Consider the following 26152-nt stretch of genomic DNA (forward strand, 5'->3'; position numbering starts at 1 on the left):
GGCAGTACTCAGTCTGTTCATCATTATCATTAGGTGCCATAACAACATAAACATAAGATAAAGTACACATGCATGTACCTGAATTATTTTAATGACATATATAAATAAGTAATATAAATTGAAGTAGAATCACAAAAAATTTAATTAAGTTGTACATACTATGTTGTAAAAGGTCTAAAACATGACCATAGTATTCTGATGTAAATATAACATTTGGGCCTTCATTTAGTATATCATCCTCAATGTGTGTGTCCATAGGTGCTAATGATTTTTGTTGCTATTATTCAACCCATTCTATATTCTTGCATTTTTCCCATTTAGAAACAAGAAAAAATTGGAAAAAAAAATGTAATCTCCCTAGTCCATATATTCCAAGTGTTAGAATATGAACTCCTAAATGAATGCCATTTATCTTACTCGCTAATTGTATCACATACATATCTTGAAAGGATATTCTTCTCTTCAAATAGCGAGAAGAAACGTCTAATTGTAGAGTTCTAACTTGATCCTATGTATAAATATCTGATACACCATTCCACAATGTCATGTGCATTTTTAAATTTGGCTTTCTCCTCAAATTTTAATTTTTCTCTACAAAGGGCTTTCTTCATGCATACACTAGCACCATCATGTTCTCCTTTACCATGTCCAACCTCAAAAAAACTCCACATATGTTGGATATTAGCTTTCTTGTGTGTCCTACTCAACCAATAGAACATTCTAGAATTCTTGAATTTTCATATACAATTATTTGACCATATTATATTTTGTGTCATTTGAGTTTGTCTCTCTCTTAACTTATCATAAAAGACCTTGAAGCAATATAATTGGACAAATTCGGATGATTGAAGTTTATTATCACTCAAATAGAACTGGTACTCTCTCAATATTTTTCAATCCTCTTCTATACCATTAGGTACATTTCTTTAAATTATATGAACAAAAATTGCTATTTGTACTGAATTGTAATATTGTGTACCTCATCTTGGGGTGCAAGTGTGTAGTTCTCCTACAAATTCAATAGCTAAATATATACTACCAATTGGAAACTTATTCTTATATATGTGAAATTTCCCATTAGGCCATCTAGCATATTGAGAGTGTTTAACATATTTTGGTATGATAAGCCTCTTATACTCATCCATAAATGCATGACAACTAACTTTTTCTATAACTAGATCACGCCTTCTTCCAACCTTCCCATCCTTCAATGGATATTCAATAGTTTTGAATCAATTTACATCAACTAATTAATGTTCAAAATAAGTCAAAGAACTTCAATGCAAATATTCATAGATAACAAAGCAATATTTCCACAAATATCATATGTATGAGAAAGATATGCATTAAAAATAAAATATTGCTTATTGGGTGGCTTACAAAATAAACTTGATATGAAACCCTTTATAGTTTGAGCTGGTATTTTAATACCACATTCCTGCAACATTTCTTTATTATGCATGGTACTATGTATAGGTCAAAATATATCATAATGGTAAGGAAATTGAACATGATTTTTAGAACAACATGTGACTCTTTCCTTGTTAATCTTTATATAAATTGGTTCACACTTTTCAAAAGATCTTTGACTAATGCTAATACTCAACACCTTATCATCTTTTTTTCTTTTGAACAATTCAGTTTGAATCATGTCAAAAAGGTGTTCAGGATGTGGATCATGTATTTTTTATCCAACTCTCAATTTAAGAACATCTCTTGAATTAGGTGATCCTCTTGTATTATCAGGCCAAAATTTTTCAACCAAATATTTGACTTCGCTAGTAAGTTTCATATCAGATCTCTAGAGTCTACCACCATAAGTCTACAAACTATTTGTTGGATCACACTCAAAGTTAACCCTTCTCTTTATAGCTCTTTCTAAAGTTTTATGACACACATTAAGATATTCACTTATGGTACTAATCAATATTTTCTTAGAAATTGATTTTTTAACTAAAATTAATGTTATTTCTCATCATGCTGAATTCTTATCTTTAGAGCGACTTCTCTTTCTAATAATATTAAAGGTACTAGAAATAGTAGATACAACTTGTTTTAAAGACTCATTTTTATTCTTGGTTTTTTCATATGTTCCTAACCTTTTCATCACTTTTCACATTTTAGACATTTTAAGTAGTTGCAAGATTAATAGAGATTGAAACCCAAATTTATTATTATAAAACAACTGTCCACATAATCTATTAGCATATGTCCTAATATGTTTCTACGCAACTAATCCATGGAGATTATAACACATCATTCAAAAAATGGAAATATTCATGCACTTTAGTATCATTCAAACATGTTTCTTCAGTACTAGGTGTTTTTTTTGTGATGTGGAGGCTAATAAGTCTCAGAGGTTTATTTAAAATGGTCTCCTACATGGGTTTTGGGATAGCACCCCTTCTGGGGTCTTAAAGCAGCACTCAAGGTGCACTCCTTGTTGTAGTACAACGTGTGTTCAAGGGGCAATTCTCTTGAAGGATTTTTGGGGGTAGTGCCCTCGAAGCCTTAAATGACTCTACTATTGTAAAAGGCATTGACTATTGGTTTTCTATTGGACTACTAATTCTAGCCCTAATTTTGTAAGTGAGAAAATCTTGTATAAAATGGCTTAGAATTAGAGATTTCATAATGTATGATGAGATTGTAGCTAGTTGTGGCAATATTGACTTGTAAGGGATTGTGGATTATAATCACTAGATAATAATAATATGTGACTTATTGTCGGTGGATGTAGCTCCAAGATTGGGGCAACCACATTAAATCATTGTGTCTCGTGTTCTCTTCTGATGATTTTCTTATTGATATTAATTATATTTGAATGTAATTGTTATTTTTGTTCGTGGTTAATCTTAACAAGTGGTATTAGACCTAGACTATTGTCATTTTTTTTACCTATCCTCTACAAGAAGGTCTTACAGTTGAGTAAGATTCTCACAATTGAGTGGGAGAAATGGAAGACAAAGTTAAGATAAAGGTTAAGAAGTTTAATAGGTAGAAATTTTAGTTATGAAAAATGCAAATGGAGGACTATCTTTATCAGAAGGATTTATGGCAGCCCTCGGAAGGAAAATTTGAGAAACTGGTAACTTTGATAGATGAGAAGTGAGATATTTTGGATAGAAGGAAACCTGGTCAAAGTATTCCATTATGTCTATTATAATTGGTAACATTTAATATTACAAAATAAAAGGTGACTGAAGAGTTGATGCAAACACTAGGAAGGTTGTTTAAAAGCCCTTTGCTTCAAATAAGGTATTCTCATGAAGTGTTATTTAATATGAAGATGGTAGAAGGTGGATCTATTGAACATTATTTAAATGAGTTTAATATAATTACTACTTAGTAATCTTCTATGAATTTCAATTTTGATGAAGAAATTAGGGCTCTCTTGGTTTTGTATTCTTTTCTTAAAAGTTGGAATGGCTTGGTAATGGCTATGAGTAATTATGTTTCTAGATCTAATACCCTAAAATTTGATGATGTGATTGGTGTTATCCTGAGTGAGGAATTTCATTAGAAAACATTAGGTGGATCTACATCAGGAAGTACTTTGAATGCACAAAGAAGAGGTGGAATGATAGAGAGAGGAAGTAATTCTAGAAATTGTGGGGAATCAAGAGAAAAAAATAAAGGGGAAGAGGTCTCAAACTAGAGGACCAAGAGATTTCTAGAACTGTGGGAAACCAGGGCATAAGAAGAAAGATTGTTGGACTCAAAAGAACAATAAAGGAGATAAACTAGAAGGGAATAAGGAGGAAAATATGGTAAGTAAAAAATCCAATGAGGATGCTTTTCTTATTTCTTTAGAAAGTGTTGATGATTCATGAGTTTTAAATTTAGAGGCTTCATTCCATACTACTCCCCATGGAGGTTATTTCTTAGATTATGTCCAAGTTGATTTTGGGCTTTTTTATTTGGGGTATAATGAACCCTATCAGACTATTGGAAAGGAAAAAAAATTAATATTAAGTTGTAGAATCAGAATCATTGGCTATCGTAAGAGATAATACATGTTCCAAGGTTGACTAGGAATTTAGTTTAAGCAAGGCAACTAGGTGATAAGTGTTGAATAGTTACTTTTAATGATGGAAATTGGAAGGTTTCCTTGTAGTAGAAAAATGTGTGAAGTAGGTACCTTATATCATTGTACATGTCATATTGTTCCTTCTACTTTAATTGTTTCAAAGAAAAATGAATGTTCAGGAATAGTTGCTATTGTTGAGCAGAGAACAAACAATTGTTGTAGATTCTGATACACTATTATGACACAATAGACTTGGGCACATGAGTGAGAAAGATATAAAATTACTTCATTCAAAGAAAGTTTTATCGGGTAAGAAATGTGTCAATATGGATTTTTATGAAAGTTGTGTATGGAAAACAAAAGAGAGTGAGTTTTGTGAAGAGTGGTGTTGGTGTAAATAAGTATTTACTATTTACAATTTACTTAAGTTTATTTCAAATAATGCATATCCATATTCATTTTCATGTAGAGATTGAGGAATTTGCATATTCATCTGAGTTGTCATGTAGAAAATACAACAATTTGCACTCCAATTGAGCACATGTTGTCTACTACATCTCTTTATGAGATACACCTTTGCATTCTTATCATCTCATTGTTCCATGTACATTCATGCACAATGGAGGATAATCCACTCTTGGTGGATAGGTTCTTAGTTGTTATGCTTATCTCTTTGTTGACTCCTAGTCATATCAGTTGCCTTTATATATAAGGCACTTCTATAATGTATTAATCCAAATATCTTATTAACCCAATTATCTAATATCCAATCATCTGATATCCATTCTCATTTGATCATCATTTGTCTCTCTTATGCTATCTACTAAGATTCTTGATCTTGGCATTGAATTATTGCCTTAGGAAAATTCTTACATGGTATTAGAGCTATACAAAATTCTTACATGATATCAGAGCCACATGAGTTTTATTGCATAGCTATTGGAGAGATTTTTTTATAGGTTAAGATTGGAGCTTCTTGGTGCAAATTAGATATTGGTATCACATTCAAAAGCTCAAAAAAACCCCAAATTGACTTTTGTTCAAAATCAGACATCTAAGGTGAAATCTAGAGTCATTTGATTTTTGGAGGTACGATGACGGTGATTCAAGAAAAATAATTATAGAGGTGATTTTAGAACAACGATATCTCCCTCACATAGAATCCTTTTTTCAAGCATTTTTTTTTGTTTTCAGGTAGAATTTTGTGATCTACACAATGGTCTAAGTTGTTTGTGATCTTTGTCTACTTTCTAGATCTGGTATCAATTTGGAGTAATTTTGAGTGGACATCATACTCTCAGCATTTGGTCATTTTTGGCCTATTTTGGCACTTGTAATTAAGTAGATCCTTGAGAGGTCTTGTATCTTATCTTGTTGAGTCATATATAGCTTCAATTTTTAGTTGTAAATATTGAAATTAGAATTCCACTCTAGTTCATTTTGGCAAGTGGCAATTGTACATGAACTTAGTATAAAGTGTCAAAAATATATTTGTGGTGGGGGGTGGGGGGTTACATTGATTAGTACATCATGGATGAGGAAGATTTAATTATCTTGACAACACAAAACTATAAGCAATGGAGTGAATTAGTTCTCACTTACCTTAGTGAACATAATGCATTGCCATATGTCGAAGGACTTTCATACAATGGTGACACTATTACAATCATTTGTCATGCACTCTTTCTACATATGGATATGGAGGTTATGAATTCACTTCATGACATGAAGTCAACCAATTTTTATGATATTTGGATCTATCTTTGGGAGATGTGTGGAGATCCACATGTTCCTCCATTTGCAAAAGATCTTTTACCTCTAGATGCAGCTACTAATTATCCAGTTGATATCATTGCATCTACTATTTCTCTTGATGATGCTTGTATTCACACAGTCATGGATTCACATGATGCATTATACCAAGATATTCATTATCTTCCAAACTCAGTTCCTTGCGATGACTTCTTGACAGAAATTGCAAGTTTGTTTGTAAAGTCCTACATTGAGGATATAGGAGACACTATTGATGATATACATCTTCTCTTTATTGAGGATGATCCTTCTTAAGTTTTTGTGAAGGAACACTCTAACCCTCATGATTATCCACTTGATCTTTCTTTCGAGTTTGACATGATTGTGGATACTTTCTTACAAATTTGCAGGGGGTCCCTTTCACTTTAGAGAAGACATTTGAGTCTTTGGACATTTCTTTACATGAATCTCAAATTTCACTTGAGATGTCAAACTGCATGGTTGATCATACTCATGTGTTGCATATTCCTTTACAGTTTCCTAAGACAAATTACATTGTGAGAGTTCTTCCTATTGATTGGGGAGAACTATTTTGTACACCCATGACACCATTTCTTCCTCAAGGGAGAAATATCATTTAGTTTTCATGGTGCAGCTTCTACATTGATCTAGGAGCATATTTCATGGGTATATATTCTACATTGAGGGGGGCCTTCTTTGTTTCTCTTGCTACTTATTCTTTTGAGGAGGCGTATTACTCTTTAAAGTTTGATCCACATTCCTATATGAAGAAGTTTCCATTGGTTCCTTATCTGCCAATTTCTTCTATTGGACTTGATCTTTATTGCTTCCTGACATCTTCAATATTCAAGGACATGGTGACTTCAAAATTCAGAGACAACATACTTCATATGGATTCCCCTTCCATCTTCCTATGCACAATGGTAAGCCTTCTTGCATTTGTATTTGGTGTATTTTCTTCCTAAAGGGAGAAATGTTGTTTGTAGGCATTGGATTCTCTTTTGTCTTCAAACACTCATCATTAGGAGATCATTCACTAAAGGGAGGATTTCATTTCTCTATATTTCCTTCTTATGGAGGGATTCTCTATTGTATATACATGATGTATGTCATAATAGGGGGGTCTTGATTACTCCATCCATACATGCATCTTACTCTTTTTTTTTGTCTCTTTGTGGGGGGAGGGTTTTTCCCATGTGGTTTTCCCTCTTTCTTTGCTTTATGATAGATTACATTGTATGTCTTTTGAACTTGCATTTTGTACATGGATACCAAACATGGCCTAGTATTTGAAACCCATCTTGCATTATTATCTAGTTTTTGTGAGCTTAAGTACATTTACCTAAGTTGCACTTAAGTGGGGATGTTCATGTAAATAAGTAGTTACTATTTACACTTTACTTAAATTTATTTAGGATAATGCATATTCATATTCGTTGTCATGTAGACAATATAGTAGTTTGCACTCTAATTAAGTACATGTTATCTACATTATGAGATACACCTTTGCATTCTCATCCTCTCATTGTTGCACGTACATTCATGCACAATGGAGGATAATCCACTCTTGGTGGATGTGTTTAGTTGTTATTCTTATCTCTTTGGTGACTCCTAGTCATATCAATTGTCTTTATATACAAGGCACTTCTATAATGTATTAATCTTGTTATCTGATTAATCCAATTATCTAATATCCATTCTCATTTGATCATCATTTGTCTCTTTTGTGCTATCTATTGAGCTTCTTGATCTTAGCGTTGAATTATTTCCTTAAGAAAATTCTCACATGGTATCAAAGCTATACCAAATTCTTTCAAGTGAAAAGAAAAAGAAAATTGAGAAATTAGAGCTTGTACATACTGGGGACCAATTTAGGTATCTTCCCTTGGTGGCTCTCATTATTATGTTGCATTCATTGATGATGCAGCTAGAAAATTATGAGTTTATTTTCTTAGACTTAAATCTATTGTATTTCAAAATTTTAAGAAATAGAAATGCTTGGTTGAAAATGAGACTAGTAAGTGATTTAAATGTCTCAGAGCTAATAATGGTGGTGAGTATTGTAGTTATGAATTTTAGGATTATTGCTCCAATAATGGTATTAATAGATAGAAAATTGTTTCAAAGACTCCACAGAAAAATGGAATGGTTGAATGCATGAATAGGACAATAATGGAGTGTGCAAGAAGCATGAAAGTGCATGTTGGGTTGTCCTTAAACATGTGGGAGGAGGCTATCAATGATGTTATCTATTTGATTAATAGAGGTCCCTCCATCCTTTGGCTTGTAGTATTCCAAAGAAAGCATGGACTGGAAAGAAGGTGAGATATCCTTTTCTCAAAACCTTTGGTTGTGAAGCATTTGAACATATAAGTTATGAAACTAGAACCAAGCTAGAAGCTATGTCAAAGAAATGTGTATTTATTGAATATGGAAATGATGAATTTGGTTATAGGCTATGGGATTTTGAAAATCATAAAATTCTAAGAAGCATGGATGTCATATTCAATGAGAAAGCATTATACAAAGATCTCTTGCAACAACATGAGAAGAAAGAAAATGATTATGTAGTGTTAGAGGATACTCAAAAGGAAGATGTTCCAGTAGCACCTCATGCTCTACAACATCTGCAAAAATAAACACCACACATCCTAGTAAATGTTAGATAGTCAACAAGGCTAAGTAGACCTTTAGAAATATTTTCTCCCTCTTTGTACTTTATTTTACTAATTAATTATGGTGAACCTAAATGTTATAATGAAGCTATGTAGGTGGATACTAAGATTCATTGGGAGTATGCAATGATAGAAGAAATGGACTCCTTGCTGAAAAACCTAACATGGGATTTATGCAAGTTCCCTACAAGTAAAAGGGTTTTCTAAAATAAATGGGTTTACAAGTTGAAAGAAGAGAATGGAGGTAAGAAAATATTTAAAGACATGTTAGTTGCAAAAGGATAAAGGCATTGATTTTTATGAGATATTTTCTCATGTTGTGAAAATGACTTCTATTCATATTGTTTTAAGTATTGTGACTACTAAAGATTTGTGTTTGGAGCAACTTGGTGTTAAAACAAAAAAATTTCATGGTGATTTGGATGAAGAGATATTTATGGCATAGCCACAAGGATTTGAGGTCAAAAATAAGGAGAACTTATTGTGCAGATTGAAGAAAATTTTATATGGCTTGAAGGAAGCACCTTAACAATAGTATTTTAAATTTGATAGTTTTATGCATGAGGATGGTTACACTTGGTGTCATTTTGACCATTATGTTTATTTTAAGAGGTTTGATGATGACAACTACACTATTTTATGTTTATATGTTGATGATATATTTGTATTTGGTCTAACATTGATCACATTAAGGGGCTGAAATGAAAGATAGAACATTAATTTTCTATGAAGGATCTGGGGGTAACAAAACAAATCCTTGGTATGAAGATTTACAAAGATAGGAAAAATATAAAATTGGCTTTATCTTAGGTTTATTATATTGTGAAGGTGTTGCAATGTTTCTCTATGAAAAATACTAAAGCTATTAGCACACCTTTGATTGGTCATTTGAAATGACTAAGGAGATGTGTCCTAAGACATAGGAAAGAGGTGGAAAAAAATTCCAGGGTACCCTATGCTTCAACTCTATGAAGTTTGATGTATGTCATGGTACGTACTAGGAAAGATATTGCACATGTAATGGGAGTTGTTAGTAGGTATATGAGTCATCCTAGAATTAAGCATTAGAATGTAATCAAATGGATTCTTAGAAATTTGAGAGGAACATCTATTAAGTATTTACATTTTGGGGACTTTACTACTAATTTACATGGCTATGTTGACTCAGATTTGGTAGACATATTGATACCAAGTGAAGTATTATAGGTTATGTATTTACTATTGGTTGGGCAATAGTGAGATGGGCTTCTTTGTAATAGAACATGAATAATTTATCTATTATTGAGGCATAGTAAGTTGTTGCTATAGAGGCAACCAAGGAGATGATACAACTTCATTTCCTCATGGAAGAATTGGGACATCCATAGAGGGATAATTATTTTTTCATAGATAGCCAGAGTGTCATTCATCTTGTAAAATTTTTTTCTCTACATTCAAAGACAAAACACATATAGTTGTGGAACAATTTGATTTAGTCAGTTTTAGATGATAGACAGTTAAAGCTAGAGAAGATACATACATATGATGATCCAACATATATGTTCACCAAGACAGTAATGAGGGAGAATTTGAACTCCTCTTTAGCTTCTGTTGGTCTTCTATACTAAACAACATTAAATAACAGAGTTGAGTGTGGTTTGATATTCCAGTGGGAGCTACAAGTTTAGTGGTGCTATGATTAGTCTCCAAATGGGAGATTGTTTTGATATAGAGCCTAATCAAATTTGGACATATATTCAACTTAGTTTTCCCCCCATATTATTTCTATAGGGGTTTGGGAGCAGTACCCCCTAGATGAGGTCAACGACAATGCCACTTGCAGGGCCTTAAGATAGCAACCCAAGTGCGCTCCCTATCATAGTACAAGGTGGGGTTGAGGGAAAATGCCCTTGCATAGTTTTTCTAGGGCAGCACACCTCAAGCCAAATATGACTCTACTATTATAAAAGGCATCACTTATTTTTTTCAATTGGACAACTTATTCTAGCCCTAATTTTGTAAGCATAAAAAGCTTGTATAAAATGACTTAGGCTTAGAGATTTCATAATGTATGATGAAATTGTAGCTTCTTGTAGTGGTATTAAGCTATAAGGTATTGTATATTGTAATTACTAGACAATAATAATATTGGACTTGTTGGTGGACATAGCCTAGGGATTGGACAAAACCATCTTAAATGCTTATGTCTTGTGTTCTCTTTTGTTTCATTTATTATTTTCTGATATTGGTTATATTTACATGTACTTGTTATTTTTCTTTGTGGTTAATCCTATTAGTTTCCATTTCTACATTTATATAATTATTCTTTTCAATTGGTGTTTCATTTTCAATGTTAATTGCAATTTGAATCTCATTTTTATTTTTTCTTTGTATTTTTTTTTGTAGCTTGAATTTTTATTGGAGTTGTGCATGATCATTTTTCAATCTATTCTCATGAAGAAAATGTAAATTATTTAAATTGTAGCATGCTTTTACAAAATCACCAATTTATTAACAAGAATAAACTTAAGGGTTTTGAGACACACTTGTATTGAATGTTTGATTAGAATGTGCACCTGAATCTCCTTTTATTGGGTTTTCTTCTTTGCCCTCTTCATCCATCACATGGTATCCTCAATCTCCTTCTCTTTTGAAACAATATTTAAAATTGAAGACCCAACATTACTCAACTCTCTAATTCTTTGTCTTCTCTCTCATTGACATTGTGGTTCTTTCTCTTTGTTTTCTGCAATCTCCTCATCTATTAGAACTTCCATTTTCTCCTTTCTTTATTGTTTTGATCCCATGTTTGCACCAATTTTAAACAAAAATTAATTAGAACTTTTAAAATATAAAGGATGACAAAAAAAACATAAAAATATGAAAGAATTTTGCTATTGTAGCATGGGACTATCGAAGAATGATTGCAATGGTTGTATTTTTCTTTGTGGACCATCTTTTGGGGCCCAATGTAGAAGTATAAATTAAGTGTATGATTTATAAATCTAGCACCCAATTATTTAAATATTGGGATGCATGATTAATAAAATGGTTAAATTAAAATTGAGTGCCCAATTTGTGAATTTAAAAACTTGGTGCCCAATTCTCATTAGCATCAAGTTTTGTCTTGGGAAAAGGCATGGCACAGGATTGGTGGGACCAAGTTTGTGGCTTCATCTATGAAAATTTGACTAAGGCAATTATTCAATTATTTCAGGCATTCCCATAATTTTTAGAGCTCTTCATCGTCAAATTTTTTTGATGAAATAAAATCCCATTACAATTCTTACTGTACAGATTCTAGAAATGTAAACTTTATCATGTTATGATTTTATTTGATAGTTTTACATTATTTATTAATCAAAATTATCACATTAAGATAAAATAGTGAAATTCACTAAAACTTTAATAATTTTTTTAATTTTTGATATTTCTTAAATTAATTCATGTGTCATCAATCTACACACAATTCTTTTGAAGTTAAAAAATGGAAAAAGCTAGATTTTGATCAAATTATGGTGTCAATACACGAGAGGTTTTTAAATTTATCTTAATCGTCAATTAAAAATTAATTAAAACACAATTCACTCAAAAATTAAGGAAAATATTATCATCAATCTTTGGTGTATCAGGTAACTTCCTTTAAAAGGATTCATGAAAAATCATTTATTTGTCTCAAATTATGGTGTCTGTACACGGGCATGGTATGGTCCTAAAAATTGCATTTTAAAAAGGTGCTTTCTAAAGATCCATACAAATAAAAGAACCTGTCATATAAGTATTCAAATAAATTACATATTCATAAAGTCAACTCTAAAAAATACAATTTCTATTACCAATTTTTTCTAATATTCAAACTATAAGTGCCTCAAAATCTAACATTATTTGACAAGAAATTCTAAAATGGGAAAACTACTTCTACTTTTTGGCCAAAAGTGAGACCCAACTTCTTGCACTAACCCTCAAGGACGAGGGAAATTTTGAAGATATAGATTGTGGATAGAGAGCCTCTTACCAATTTATTTGTGCCTTCACTCGTGCACTTCACCACCTTGGACTCCAATTAAGAAGAAGAAGATTGTTAGTCTACCCTTTTTTGAATTTTTGTTTTATGTATTAAGTTGTAAACTTTTAGTATATAGTTATAAACTCTTTATGATAACCAAGAGGTTGTTTTTCTTATTATGGCTAGGTAGTAAATATTAGGTAGCTATTTAGGAGTAATTTATAGTAGCATTGTGAACTATGTAAAACTCCATTTTTTCTTGATATGCAATAGTAAAAAAATTGAAATATGTACCTAATCGAGATCTACACTAAATGCTAATGACATTTCTCTAGTCACATATGTAACAACATCTAACATCTTTTAAGAGAAAACTTATCCAATTTGGATTTAAAAAGTTGTTTGAATCATCATGATCAAAAGATGGTCTCTATGAGATTCAATTTCAAGGCCATTTTTCAATGAAAATCTATGATTAAAACCCTTCTTGCTCATTTTCTTTCAATGCAAATGACTACACTCCGCCAAGATGTGAATTCATTCAAAATATTGACAAATTTCAAAGTCCTAAATATATGGGAAAAGTTAGAAACTTAGTGAGAGGAATGAAACTTTAATTTTTAGAATCTACTTAAAATGGTGTTTTTATAGCATAAAAAAATCAATTGGAAAATAAATATCTGACAAAGTCCTACAGAATTTCCATCAAAAAAATATTTTCCAGAGCAAAGCTCCCACAATAAACCCATCAGTTTAATTATACCTAGCAATAGGAAATTATTTAATCCAAAGATTAGTTACTCCTAAAAAATCCAATAATAACAAGAAACTCTAAGATTTGGAAAATATAAGTCTATAGTATCAAAACTGTTTAGTTAGAAGATCTTCTCTACTATATAATTTTATAAGTAAGTAATTAACAATGTAGATCTTATGAATCAAATCCTTAATTAAGATTTTATCCATTTAAACCTAAGATCATTAATGAAAATTCTAGCCATTAAGTACTTTCTACTTCGGCATAAGCATGTTTTCTTTACACACTTTCTCTATAGGTATAAACACTTTAGTGTGGATTGGTATGAAGATAATTTTGTATCCTCAAATTAGTTCAAAACACTCTGCATTTACTTGGGAGTTGACACTATTTCAAGTGTAATAATTAAAGCAAGTTCTTTTATTATGGAACATATCCATTAAAATCTTGTCTCCAAAACATACACAAGTACATAAGTAATTAGGTGCAATTTTCTTTTTTTCTCATTACCAATGAATATAATTTAAATGATTTGTTGGATTTAATTTATTTTGATATTTTTGAGATCATCTATCATATATATGTGATTAGAAATTTCTTTTCAAAACTAGCTTAAGACTACAACATATTACTAAAAAGGTAACAATCCTTGCATTCTTAGTATTATTTTAGAATAACACATAACTAATCAAACTAAACATCAATGTTAAAGGTTGATCATATTAAACTTATTTTATTCACATCTCTCCAAGAATGAGTGTATGTATGTGCAAAATTGAGGACAACAGACAAACAGATAATTTATAAAAGTGTATCCATTGAAGTTGGAAGAACTTAAAATCTACTTTTAAGAGATTTGAATTATAAAATAAATGTATACTATAGTAATTTCATTTTATAGGCCATACCAGAGGTGATTTGTTCTGTTCATCCTCTGAAATTGGTTTTTAATGGAATAAATCTTGTGATTTTCATCTGATGGAGGCTCTGGCCTTTTATTTATCAAAGGAAAAGTAAGGATTGTACCAAATTTTTTTAGTAAATTAAAACACACACACACACACACAAAAAAAAAAAAATGCAAATCATCATTTGAATAGAACTTTTATTCATTTTCTATTTTCACAAATAAAAAATTATAAATCTACATATCACATTTTATATAAACTTATTAAAAATATATATTCATTTTTATGACAAACAAATTAATATGAATCTATTTAAGACTACATAAATTAACTTAGTTTTTCTATAATCTGCAATGTATCCAAATAACTTTTTACAATCTATAAAATAATTAATTTGTTTCTTTCCATTATTTAGTAAAATTAGCAAAATAATTAACCTACTTCTTTCCATTATTTAGTAAATAAGTTGATTTAATCTAAAAATGACATTGAAATTTAATAATTTATCGATACTAAAAACATTGAACATTTTAGCTAAGAAATTGAAATAGCTTTCTCAATGTAATTTTATTTTAGATCAACTTCAGCAATAGACTAACTTCACGAATAAACTAAGAACCAATTAAGTTGATAAGAATAAATCAAGAACTAAGAACTTCTTAATCAATCAACTTCACCAATAGCATTAAGAATCCATAGACATAATTTGATGTAGTTTATATATAGGAGCATTTTGTTCATTCGGCTTGATAAGGATTAACCTTATGTTCTCATGTCGTTGCTTAAGTGTCATTTCTGCATAAATTTAAGCAGCAGAAGTGTTTCCATGTAAATTTTTTATTCCAAGAAAGAGAAAAATTGGAATCTTTTCCTACATAAGTAGAGCAGCTATTGTTTAGAAATTAAAAATAAGCTATGGGAGAAAGGGGAGCTTATAATAAGAAGCAATTGCTTATTGAAAAAAACTAAAAGTGACTTCATAAAAAAGAATTACCTTATTTTTCTAAAAGCAAGCAAAAAAAATATTTAGCATAAGACTAGCAGCTCCACATATTACTCCTAAAAATATCCACATATTACTCCTAAAAATATGGAGCTGCTAACCAAAACAAGTATAGGAGCAACATAAGAACATGCCCTAATAATGAGTGGCAACTTTAACTGCATAACCGATATACTAAATCAAGAATTTAGTCATTAGTCGACAAACATGTTACAAACTAGCAGAAAACTTCTCTGTCGTACGTTCAAGAAAGTGAGATGGTGAAAGTGACGCATAATTTGAGTTACAGTTATCTGCCAGGTGTTTATCTATATTATAGCTTAGAGGAGGTAAAGAGAGTCGAACATGATGATTTTGGGTGCAGACTGTGCTCAATCATGGAAAATTGTGGATTACCGGAAAACTGGAGTCAGATACTGGGAAGTTGTAGTCGGATCCCTGAAAATTGTAGTGAGATCCCCGAAATCTGTAATATCCCGGAAGTATTTGAGATCCTAAACAATTGCACTCAAATCGTCGAAAATTGTAATTTTCGGCAAATTTGAAATTTGACGACCCTGAATTTCTTTTCGAGTTCCGGTGATCAATATGCAACCAGGGTAATCTTGTTGGTGTCAGCAGTCATTTTGTTTATCTTTCTCCTCTTGAAGGATGGAGTGAAGGGTTTGAAGATTAGAGCGCAGTGGATTCCTGGCGATTTTCTTGTGCTCAGCGCTTTGACAATCGAGTTGCTAAACTTGATCAGTACTCAGGGCAAGCCATTAGAGTTGAATACTGGAGACATTTCTTTGAACGTGTTTTGGATGATCCACACCAGTCGAATAATGTTGTGTGTTGTTGTAGCGTATTTGATGCCTACAATGGCCAATCCCGGCGCTGAGGATTTCTGGGGAAAGATTTTGGCTTTGGCGATGGTTGTCTTTCTTCATGTTCTCTCTGTTAAAGTAAATTAATTACTCACCGACTCGCACAGACGAGAGAAGCCTATAGAAACACATGTGAAAAATGTGCAGCCGTCCATTACTGGCTATAGCCGTTTTTCTCACCTACAACCATTAATACTTATTCTAGAATGTACCAAATCTTTTGTTATAAATTCATTGGCTTGAGCTGGGTTGTTCAGCCCTCATTTCATTCTGCTGTGTTATGTTATCTCTGTTTTTCATGGTATCAGAGCCATGACTAAGGATTGGTGAATGTTTTTGTTTCTAAGGAGATTGCTGTTATAAATCTACAAGCTGCTGTTGGAGTTGAGTATTTCTTTGAACTGTTGGAGTTGGCATCGTCATAGAGAAGGAAGATAAAGTGTTGAAGAAAGCAAGAGCTGTTGCAGCCATTCCTGGAGGAGCAGAAATTATTATTGGTCAAAGATCACATTTGAGTTTCTAAGAGGTACGTATTGAAGGATAAAAGAATATAGTATTGAATTTAGCATTGTGTGGGGCAGTAATGCTTGTTGCTTTAATATTGAGCTTTCTCTATTCTATTGTGCCACTGAAATAAGCAATGAACTATTGAATGTCTTTCTAAATCTGAAGTTGTTAATGATCATTTGTTTATTTCAAATTTGTGAAGAGGGATTTCTTATGCAAGACTGTGAGCATTGAGTATATGTCAAAGTTATTATTCTTCTAGGAGCAATTTGAAAGATTTGTGTGGGAAGTTGAAAGTGGTAATTTTGGAAGTCTTTGTTTTGATAGGTTCTTAAGAAGGCTAATATAAGGCATGGTCTTTGCTAGATGCTTGATGCTTATATGATTGTGTGCATGTGTGTTGGTAATTGATTGGAAAATTAACTATAGCTGGTGAGATGTCTAATCTTGTGGTTAATAAAAAATTGGATGGTTCAAATTATGCTAATTGGAAATGTGGGAGTTAATTTTACAAATGAAAGAGTTATGGGAAGTAGTCACAGAAGAAGAAGCGAAGGATCAAGATGAACTTAAGAAATGGAATAAAAAGGATGTGAATGCACGTGCTACACTTTTGTGGCAATTAGTCCAAGGATTAGGCCTCATGTTCAAGGTTTAACAACAACAAAGGCAATATGGGAAACTTTACACACAATGTATGAAAGAACAAGTAAGTTAAAAGTAATGGATATTAAGAGGCAATTAACTCATTTGAAAATGAAAGTAGGAGATAGCATGAATGATCATAGTGCTAGATTGAAAAAATTAAGAAATCAGCTTGCAAGGATGAAGGTTGAGTACGAAGATGATGAAATCATAGAATTTTTAATTGAAAGTCTTCCAAAGGAGTATAATAGTTTCATTTGTACTTTAGAATTAACTGACAAATTTGAAAATATAAAACTGCAAGAAGTGTATGGTGCTTTGTTAAATGAAGAAGAAAGGCTTCACAAGTTTACAAGTGAGTCTAGTAAGAGTCAAGCATTTGTAGCTAGAGGGAAATACAAGAATTATAATCAAGAAAGAACATATCAAAATCAAAGACCTAGTCAAGAGAATCAATATAGAAATAATCAAAGACAATGGTCTCAACAAAGAGATAATCAAAATAGGCAAAATTATCAAAGGCCACAAAATGAAGGGAGAAATTACAATAATAATCTCAAAGGAGCAAATACTGTCAAATGTTTCAAGTGTGGAAAAGAAGGGCTTAAAAGTGAGCAATGTTTTAAGAAATGGCAAAAAAGATTTAATCAAAGAAGGCAATCAAATTTTGTTCAAGAAGAGGGTGATCATCATATAATGATCGCTTCTTTGGCTACTCAAGGTGATTCAAGTAATGCATAGTATATTGATTTAGGAGCTAGCCAACATTTGACTCACAACAAAAATATCTTTAGCTCATTAGAAGCAACAAGAGGTGCAAAAATATTTCTTGGTGATGATAGTTCACATGATATAGAAGGAATAGGTACAATTTCAATGAAAGGTAATGATGGTAAAAATTTGGAAATCACTAATGTGAATTTTGTACTTAGGTTGGCCAAAAATCTTCTATCAGTGAGTCAAATAACTCAACATGGATATAAGGTGGAGTTTTATTCAGATAAGTATTTAATCAAGAATATTAATGATGGATACAAAATAGTGGCTAGAGGAGTTGAGAGTGATGGAGTATATAAATTTTAAGCTAGTGTTGATAAGAAGGCTTATATCACTACAAGATCATCCTTAAGTGAGTTGTGGCATCGAAGATATGGTCATTTAAATTATCAAAGTTTGGCTATTCTTTCAAAGATGAATATGGTTGATGGATTACCTTGGATAAAATTAAATACAAATGTGTATGAAGGATGCATGGTTGGTAAACAACATGGAGAGATTTTTGAGAGGTCTACATGGAGAGCAAAGAAAAGTCTAGAACTTATCCATAGTGATTTGTGTGGTCCTATGAATCCAACATCAGAGGGAGGAGCTAGGTATATCTTGACATTTATTGATGATTTTTCAAGGAAAGTTTGGATTTATCTCTTGAAACAAAAGGATGAAGTGTTTAACAAATTTGCAATGTTTAAAGCTCTTGTGGAAAATGAAAGTGGAAATAAGATCAAGAGAATTAGAACTGAAAATTATGGAGAATATGTAAACAATAGGTTCAAATCATTTTGTGGGCATCATCGGATCAAAAGAGAGATGACTATTAGATATACTCCTCAACAAAATGGTATACCTAAAAGGAAGAATAGGACTTTAGTTGAAATGGCATGTTGTATGCTAAAATCTAAGAATTTTCCTTTGTTTCTATGGGCTGAAGCTATTAATACCACATCTCATGTTTTGAATAGATCTCCCACAAATGTTTTGCAAAAAATTACTCCTGAAGAAGCTTGGAGTGGAAGAAAACCTAATGTTAAGTATTTTAGAGTGTTTGGATGTGAAGCCTATGCCCATGTACCAGATCAGATTAGAGAAAAGAAATTTGATAAGAAAAATATTAAATGCATCTTTGTGGGTTATGATGACCAAAGGAAAGGATATGGGTTGTATGATCCTAGTGTGGAACATGTGTGTACAAGTAGGGATGTCAAGTTTAATGAGGGGTTTGATGATATGCCAATATCCACTCCTATTCCACACATGGCCATTGAGAATCATGAAGATCCTAATGATTTTTCAACTAGTGAAAATCCTAAGGAACCCTTTGACATGGATGAAGAATCTAGTCCTCCTCCAAAGACCAAGAGTATTCAAGAAATTCATCAAAGGACTCATCAAATTAATTATTCTTTAATGACCACCATAATGAAGACTAATGATCCTCAAACATATGAAGAGGCCAAAGGAAAACATGAATGGGAAGAAGCTATGAAAAATGAGTATAATTCCTTGATAAAGAACAACACTTGGGAATTGATAGAGTTGCCAAAAGGTAAGAATGGGTTTATAAGACCAAGTTCAAGTTAGATGGGAGTATTGAAAAATATAAGGAAAGACTAGTGGCCAAAGGGTATTCACAAAAAGAAGGGATTGATTACACAAAAACTTTTGCCCCAGTAGCAAAGACTAGTATTGTCAGAACTATTATAGCATTAGCAGCTCATTTTAAGTGGCCTCTACACCAAATGGATGTTAAAATTGCATTTTTGAATCATGAAATTGATGAAGAGATATATGACTCAACCACAAGGATTTGAAATTCAAGGGAAAGAACATTTGGTTTGCAAATTAAGGAAGTCTTTATATGGTCTCAAACAGGCTCCAAGGGCTTGGTATGCTAAAATTTATGAAAATTTTCAAATTCAAGGCTTGCATAATAGTCCTCATGATCCAAATTTGTATGTGAAAGAATTTGATGGTGGTGCTATTATTATCATTTTTTTTTATGTCAATGATCTTATTATCATAGGACATAGCATGGATAAAATTAGTTACATAAAGTTAAGCTTGCAAGATACATTTGAGATGACAGATCTTGGTTTTCTACACTATTTTCCTAGTATACAAGTATGGCAAAAGGATGATGGTTTTTATCTTACTCAAACTAAGAATTCCCTAGACTTATTGAAGAGGTTTCAAATGACAAATTGTAAAAGTGTGTCTACTCCAATTGCTCAAGGATTAAAGTTAAGCAAGGACATAGAAGGTGAAGATGTTGATCCTACCTTATATAGGCAATTGGTTGGTAGTCTTGTATATTCGACACACACTCGTCCTAATATTTCTTTTGCAGTTAGTGGGGTTTCTAAATTTTTGAGTTCGCCTAAAGCCCCACATTGGATAGTAGCTAAAAGAATACTAGGATATGTGAAAGGGACTTTAACAATGGCATCTATTATTCATGTCATGGAGATATTTCCCTTAATTGCTATTCAGATTCTGATTGGGCAAGATGTGCAGATGATCGTAAGTCCACTACATGTTATGTTGTCTATCTTGGTGCAGTTCCCATTTCTTGGTGCAGTAAAAAGTAGTCTACCATTGCTCTATCCAATACAGAAGCTGAATATATTGCAACAAATGAAGCAGCAAAAGAAATCACTTGGCTACGAGCTATCCTATCAATCCTCAAGCAAAATCATACATGACTTTCTCTACTTCATTGTGATAATCAAAGTGCCATCTCATTGTCTAAGAATCTAGTGTTTCATGCTCACACCAAACATATCGAGGTCTATCATCATTATATTAGGCGTCTCATCCAACAATAGGTGATTCATCTTCAATATTGCAAGACAAAGGACCAAATTGTTGATTTATTCACCAAGGCCTTAAGTGAAGCCAAGTTTGTATCTCTTCGACATCTTTTGGGCTTAAGAGCAGTGACATAATTGTATCATGGTTATCATTTAGGGGGGATTCTCGTGAATTCCAACCATTGTATTTAGGAGATAACTGATTGTAAATCAGTATCCAACAAGGCTTTAGGTCGGGACCCATCATATGTAGATTATGGGGGGATATTTAGATAGTAGATATTTAGTATATCTATTGTAATTAATTTAGGGGGGATGTTAAAGTAAATTAATTACTCACCAACTTGATCGGCACAAACTAGAGAAGCCTCTAAAAACACATGTAAAAAATGTGCAGCCGTCCACTACTGGCTATAGTCATTTTTCTCACCTACAACCATTAATACTTATTTTGGAATATACCTAATCTTTTGTTATAAATTCATTGGCTTGAGTTGGGTTGTTCAGCGCTCATTTCCTGAGTATTATGCTGTGTTATTTTCTATCTGTATTTCACTCTCTGTATTGTATATTGTGAACCCTAAGTTTGCAGGATTGTACTTGAAAAGCTTTGGCCCAAATAGAGGGGCACTAGCATTACTCTCTACTATATTTTGGGCGCACTAATGCTCTTCTCCTTCATTTTGCTCCTCCTCCTACTTGGCTGCGCTAATATTGCTGGCAGAGGCATTGAGCGCATCTTGGCGAAAAAGATTCCTATGATCCTCAAGCAACAAGCTGAGCAGGATCATCACAATCACCAGCAGTCTTCTGGAACTGTAGAGGGTGACCACCGTTGTCCAGAATGTTGGCGAAGAGTAGAAGATGCAGTTCGGAGAGCGTGGATTGTGGCTCGCGCATACTCCCTTGAGCTTATCATTGCTAGATCGGCCTTAACCGCCTCTGCTGCAACCGTAACTACATCTCAAATTATAATTACGATTGTAGCAGGTGTTTGGAATAGCCCAAGAATGAAAATGTGCAACTCAGAGGACTGGTTGATGCTTGCTATAACTATGTTGCAATGCATATTCATCTTGATAGGATGGACCATGATTCTGTGGAGGTGGGCTACAGTAGTGGCTTATAACAGAAGTTGGGGCAGCTATTTATGGATGGAGGATTTATGGATGAGACACCTGAGAGAGTTGCAGGAGGTGAAGACGACCCGGTAGCTAAGGCAAGCTGAATTGCTTCATGCCAAAATTGAAGCCCTGGTTACGAATGAGTCGAAGACAATTACATCGCCAAGAAGATTAGTGTATGTAGTGATTTGGCTTTAGTGGCTCACGGTTTCATTCAGCAAATCATGCTGGCTCGCGTCTCAGTTACTTTTTTGCAACAAGTTGATAGGGAGACTAACTCAAAATTGGATACTCTCGAGATTATGTGTGAATGCTGGAGGGTGTGCATATATTAGGTGAGACTTTGGAAAGCCTATGGTTATCTAACCGCCATTCCATTCGGAAGGCCGACAGACTCATTTTATGAGGCAGAGACAACGCTAAAGAAAATTGTCAAGTGCAGCTGGTCAAGTTTGTGGCTACCAAGAAAACGGACCATGGTTTAGGTTTAAGTTTTTTGGATCCATATGAGCCTCAGCCGGGGTTGAAATATCTGTGCAAGATAAGCCCGATCAAGGGGACTATGCAACCACAAGAAGAGGAGTTCAGAGACATGAGTACAAAATCATGGAAAATAACAGCAGTGCCACTGCTGACTATCATTCTTCAGCTCTCTCAAATTTGTGCACCCTTCCACATCTCAATTGTTACCTCGCGAAAAGGTGCTGAAAGATTGTCTAGATGCGTATTCTTGAGCCTGGGAAATCATTGATTTTGTGGACAAAGCTGATACAGAAGTCAACGAAATGACCAGCAAAGCAGCTGATCAGTATTTATTCCTTTTACAAGCCAAAGTAGTTATGGTGAGCAATTCAAGTGAGCCAGCACACGATGAAAATATGGCTGGCCATGAAAAGGCAACGAAAAGCAAAGCGCAGACACCGGTATGCCTTAATTCACTTGTTTCAAAAATATGAGAGAAATCACGGGCCTATATAAACAGATGGTCCGGCGATGACTCCACGGAGTTCAAGGCAACTAATAGTGTGGTTTCAACATTGGCCGAGCTCAAAAAGGAATGTAAAAGCAGAACACAGACGGTATTGGTGAATGTGCTTTGCCCAAAAAGTAGGGAAGAAATAGTAAGTAAAAGCAAAACACAGACGTCGGATAATGTAGATGGACGTCCGTCGAAACATAAGGAGAAAGAAGAAGATAGAAGCAAATTAGAGACAACGGGAAGTGCAAATGTAGTATGCCTCTGTAGAAGCAGATGAAATAGCAGGGTGAAGGTGGGCAGAGATAGAGAAAACTGAAATATAATAAGAAATCTTTATATTATTGCTTTTATTTCTTTCTCTTATGTTTACATCGATTGCAACTGCCTCTATTTAATCCAGAACCATGCACATGTATGGTAGGACAAATCTGGAATATACATCAGTCAAAAATCACATGTGACATGTGAATAAACCAGCACTTATGAAGGTAGGTGGGAAGCTTCTATATTAAATATGGTGGTTGAAGTAAAATCTAGATTGTCGGCAGTGGTAGAAATTACACATGCCAACACTCCCCCTTAATTTCTACCAATAATTACATCAAAGTTTACAATATTCACTTGGTCTTTTAAAATACTCAAATTGTTCTTGTGATAATGTCTTTCTAAATATATCTGCCAATTGATCTTTGGATCTGCAATACTCCAAGCTGATTTCTCCATTATTGACCAATTCTCGAATAAAATGATATCTAGTATCAATGTGCTTTGTCCTCTTCTGAAAAATATGATTCTTTGACAGTGCGATGGTGGACTTTTTATCACAATAGATTGTAGTAGACTCATCTTGCTCATGCAATAGATCTTTCAAGACTCTTTGCATCCATACTGCTTGACATGTTGTTAATGTATTAGCTAAATATTCTACTTCAGCTGAAGAAATAGTCACGATAATTTGCTTCTTTGATGCCCATGCCACAATACCTGTTCCAAGATGAAATGCATATCTAGATGTGCTCTTTTTATCATCAATACTTCTTGCAAAGTCACTATTAGTATATCCAACCAGCTATAAATCATCTGAAGAAGAATACATTATCTCTTAAGTGAATTCATAAATCTAGAAATTACACTCACTGCATACCTAATATTAGGCCTAGTTGTTGTGAGATACATCAAACTACCATCCAATTTTTTAAATTGAGTAGAATCAAACTCAGTATCATTATCTTCTCTACTTAATTTTGTGCCCATTGTCATAGGTGTGCAAACTAGACTACAATTTACCATTCTAAACTATCTCATAACATCTTGTGCATATTTATTTTGACAAATGAAAATACCCTTGTCATTTTGTGTTACTTGAATACCAAAAGAATACTTCATCAAACCCAAATCTATTATCTCAATTTTTTTCTCCATTGTTGATTTAAGCATATCAATTGAAAGATTACCAGTAAAGATCAAATCATCAACATACAAGCAAACAATCAAAATTTAACCTTTCTTATTGACTTTGGTGTATAGCATTGGCTCACTAGTGCTTCTATTAAATCCATTCTTAACCATATACGAATCAATTCTACTATACCATGCTCTTGATGCTTGTTTCAACCCATAAAGTGTCTTCTTCAACCTATAAACCTTCTATTCATGTCCTTTGATTTCATAACCTAGTGGTTGTTGCACATAAACTTCTTCTTCCAAATACCCATTTAAGAAAGCTGATTTTACATCCATTTGATAAACCATCCATTTTTTTTGAGCTGCAATAACTGGTACCATTCTAATAGTATCTAGTTTAGCTATGGGTGCAAAAGTTTCATTATAATCAACCCCATATTCTTGTGCAAACCCTTTAGCTACTAATCTTGCCTTATATTTATCAACTTCTTCATTTGCATTATACTTAGTTTTATAAACTCATTTTACACCTATGCATTGTTTATTCTTAGGCAAATCAACTAGTTCCCATGTATCATTTTTATCAATAGATTCCATTTCTTCAATCATTACATTAATCCATTTCTTCAATCATTACATTAATCCATTCTTTTTCCTTGATTGCATCTTCAAAATATATAGGATCTTGAACAATTAAAGCAAAATTTGATTGTAAATCAATTTTTTCCCCTTGTTCATAAATCTCTTGCAAACTTTTAGTTTTATTTTTCTTAATCCTTGATCTCAATGATGCAAGTGCAGGATTAGAGTCATTACTTGGGGACTTGAAGATTATCCTTGCCCATCTTTCATTTGTATGTTATCTCCATATGTACTTCTTGAAGGAGTTCCCCCTTGCTCATTTTTTTGGTCTACTTGATTCTCTTAGTCTTTTCCTTCTTGTTCATCATATAGTATCAGAGTTGTGCACGTAAATTGCCATCTCAAGATTCTTCTTCTTTGAACACAACATCTCTACTTATAATGACTTTTCTAGCTATAGGATTAAACAACATATATGCCTTAGATAGTTCATCATAAACAATAAAAATATATTGTTCACTCTTATCATCCAAGTTACTCCTTCTTTCTTTAGGAACGTGTGCATATGCAATACAACCAAATACTCTAAAATAGGAAACAGGATGATGCCTACCACTTCATGCTTCTTGTGGAATCTTGTCTCTTACAATCCTTGTTGGACTCCTATTTAAGATATAAACAACACAAGCTAATACTTCAGCCCAAAATTCATTTGGTAGATTCTTACCTTTCAACATGCTTCTTTCCATTTCATTATTGTTCAATTCTTTCTTTTGGCAACACCATTCTGCTAAGGTGTATAACTTGTAGTGAATTGCTTCTTTATTCTATGATGTCTATAATAATCTAGAAACTCGTTTGACATATATTCTCCCCCTCTATCTAACCTTAATACCTTAATGGATAGACCGCTCTGTTTCTCAGCAAATGCCTTGAACTCCTTAAACTTGCTAAATGTTTCATATTTATATTTAAGAAAATAAACCCATGTCTTCCTACTAAAGTCATCAATGAATGTTAGAGAATAAATGCTCCCCCCTAATGATGGCACTTGCATAGGATAATATATATCAGTATGCACAATTTCTAAAGGTGCTCAAGCTTTATATGACATTTCTTTTGGAAAATTTTCCCTATGTTGCTTAGCTAAGATGCAACTCTCAGATGTAGCAAATGGTGCTTCAATGGGGGGTAAGCCTCTTACCATGTCCTTTCTTTGCAATAAACTCAATCCCTTGAAATTTAGATGACCATACCTCAGATGTCATATCCATGATTGATCTTGACATGTTTCCTTGAAACTCACTCCATCCATGTCCATCACTCC

Source organism: Cupressus sempervirens, chromosome 8, assembly GCF_028749045.1.
Source record: "Cupressus sempervirens isolate cs-2001-9-10 chromosome 8, ASM2874904v1, whole genome shotgun sequence".
Classification (NCBI taxonomy): domain Eukaryota; kingdom Viridiplantae; phylum Streptophyta; class Pinopsida; order Cupressales; family Cupressaceae; genus Cupressus; species Cupressus sempervirens.